Below are 2,500 nucleotides of genomic sequence, written 5' to 3'. Positions count from 1 at the left end.
CCCGGATGTAGTCTAGAAAGGGTTCGGGCACGCCCAGTCGTCCCAAGGCCAGTGGAATGCTGTCATGGGACACCGAATCGAAAGCCTTGGCAACATCAATGAACGCCACATGGAGCGGCATCATTCGTTGTTTGGCTTCAGCAATCGCACCTTTCAACAACATAATGTTGGCACCTACACCGTCCTCGTTCTTAAAACCCTTCTGTCGATCACTGATCGGCAAAAGTTTGCTCATCCGTGCTGACAGGAGCTTGTGAAAGCACCTGAGAAGCACGCTGGCAATAGTGATCGGTCTGAACTCCGCCGGCTCGCTCGGGGTCGCTACTTTGGGAACGAAGATCGTGCGGGCCTTCTGAATTCTGCCTGGTGTGCATCCCGCCCACAACCAAAGGTTGAAGCGGTCCACTACATCAGCAGTTTTCAGTGCCTTAAGCTCCCTTACAGACAGCTGGTCGGGGCCTGGTGCTGACCTCCTCATGGATCTAATCAATGTCAATACCTCAGCTTCCTTGACAGGAGCCAAAATATCCCATTGCGGAGGTTGCACCGGGCTGACCTTCCTACAATCTGGTAAGGAATCCTTCCCAAATATAGCTTGCCAGAATGGCCGAAGCCATTCCACCCGAGGAGGAACCGACTGTCCTTCCCAATCACCAGTCAAGACCGATCGAACGGCCGCCGAACGATTCCGGCGATATAGGCGCTGCAAAAGAGCGTATTGCTGTCGCCTCAGCTTCTTACCTGAGCCGCGAAGCAAGGCAGGAGGCTTACGCTCCCTAACTCTACTCCTTGGCTCGGGAATCCACTGGTTGTAGTCACCGTCGATTAGCGTTTGGATATCGGAGGGAACAACTTCCGGGGCTGTGAGATTTTGACCAAAAATGGCAAGGCACTCACTCCCTTTCAGTGCACCAGCGATTTCTTCACGCCAGTCAACGACACTGTCCAATGATGCATGCCAAGCATCCCGATTCGGACCGGTTTGTTGATCTCCTTCACCTACTCCAAGTCCAACTCTACTACCATCACTATCACCCGCATGAGGTTCGCAAGAAAGTTTTGCGATTTCCTCTTCCAGAACAATCTTATATCGCTGATTCTTATTGCGACAGCTCTTGATCGCTTCCGCTGAGCGCTCCGGCAACACGCGGGACAACTTTCGAACAAGATCTTTTTCCTTGCGTGCCCTCAGGGCTGCATCTTCTCTAGCGAGAATGTACAGCTCCTCGGCGCACCACCTAGCCTTTTTCTTAACTGGAATTGATTCCCGATGGAATACATTCCCATGAGTTCTCCTTCGATGCACGCCCAAGCCACGGAGGGTGGCAAACGGGCGGCCACAATCAGGGCAGTCTACCGAGGGTCCTACCCCCTGCCCAATATCACCAAGATGGGAACCACCAGCGCAACTAGCTTGGTTGCCCCCTTTACTCATTTTATTTTTTTTGTAACTCTTGGTCTCATGATTTCGCGGAGGGTTTGCTGACACTTTAGCTAACAAGTTAGCCGCTACCACCTCCCCTCCGATCCCGTAGGGGTGGCATCCTCCAGCAGTCAACCGCTGGTGACCGCGTTTAGTTTTTCACCTGGACCCGGCAAAGTAAGAGAGTCATAGTTACTCCCGCCGTTTACCCGCGCTTGGTTGAATTTCTTCACTTTGACATTCAGAGCACTGGGCAGAAATCACATTGCGTCAACACCAGGTGGCGGCCATCGCAATGCTTTGTTTTAATTAAACAGTCGGATTCCCCCGGTCCGCACCAGTTCTAAGTTGGCTGTTCGACGCCGGCCGAAGCGAGCCGCGAGACCCGCGTAGCTGCGGCACTCCACGGCCAGAGACCGACACAGGTCCAGGCTCACGACCCGCCCTCCGGAGAAGGCAGGCCGTTCGCCCAGTCCGGTACAGTCCCGTCGCCCGCTTCCTGCCACAGCCCGACCGGCCCAGCCCTTAGAGCCAATCCTTTTCCCGAAGTTACGGATCTAGTTTGCCGACTTCCCTTACCTACATTGTTCTATCGGCCAGAGGCTGTTCACCTCGGAGACCTGCTGCGGATATGGGTACGACCTCGCACGAAACTTACACCAACTCCCTCGGATTTTCACGGGCCGACGCGGGCGCACCGGACACCACAAGAGACGTGGTGCTTTGCGGGGCCCAGGTCCCTATCTCCGGGCAAACCGATTCCAGGGTCGCCGCCCCTTACCAAGAAAAGAGAACTCTCCCCGGGGCCCACGCCGACGTTTCCGAGTTCGCTTGCGTTGCCGCGCCAGGCGCCGGAGCGCCGATCTCCGTGTCGAGGTTCGGGAATATTAACCCGATTGCCTTTCGGTCCGCCGGGGCAACGACGAGCATCGCCCCGCTTCAGAACGGCATTCGCCTATCCCTTAGGGTCGACTGACCCATGTTCAACTGCTGTTCACATGGAACCCTTCTCCACTTCGGCCTTCAAAGTTCTCATTTGAATATTTGCTACTACCACCAAGATCTGCACCGGCGGCT

At 55.2% G+C, this 2,500-nt stretch overlaps 1 pseudogene; it reads right to left on the bottom strand.

The window, feature by feature from the left end:
• Positions 1-2,500, bottom strand: part of LOC145915168 (large subunit ribosomal RNA) — a 7,381-nt pseudogene that overhangs the window by 3,227 nt on the left and 1,654 nt on the right.

This window comes from Ascidia mentula (genome assembly GCF_947561715.1).
Source record: "Ascidia mentula chromosome 2 unlocalized genomic scaffold, kaAscMent1.1 SUPER_2_unloc_1, whole genome shotgun sequence".
NCBI classification, from domain to species: domain Eukaryota; kingdom Metazoa; phylum Chordata; class Ascidiacea; order Phlebobranchia; family Ascidiidae; genus Ascidia; species Ascidia mentula.
The sequence above is the reverse complement of the archived record's forward strand: the minus strand, read 5'-3'. Positions and strand labels throughout refer to the sequence as shown.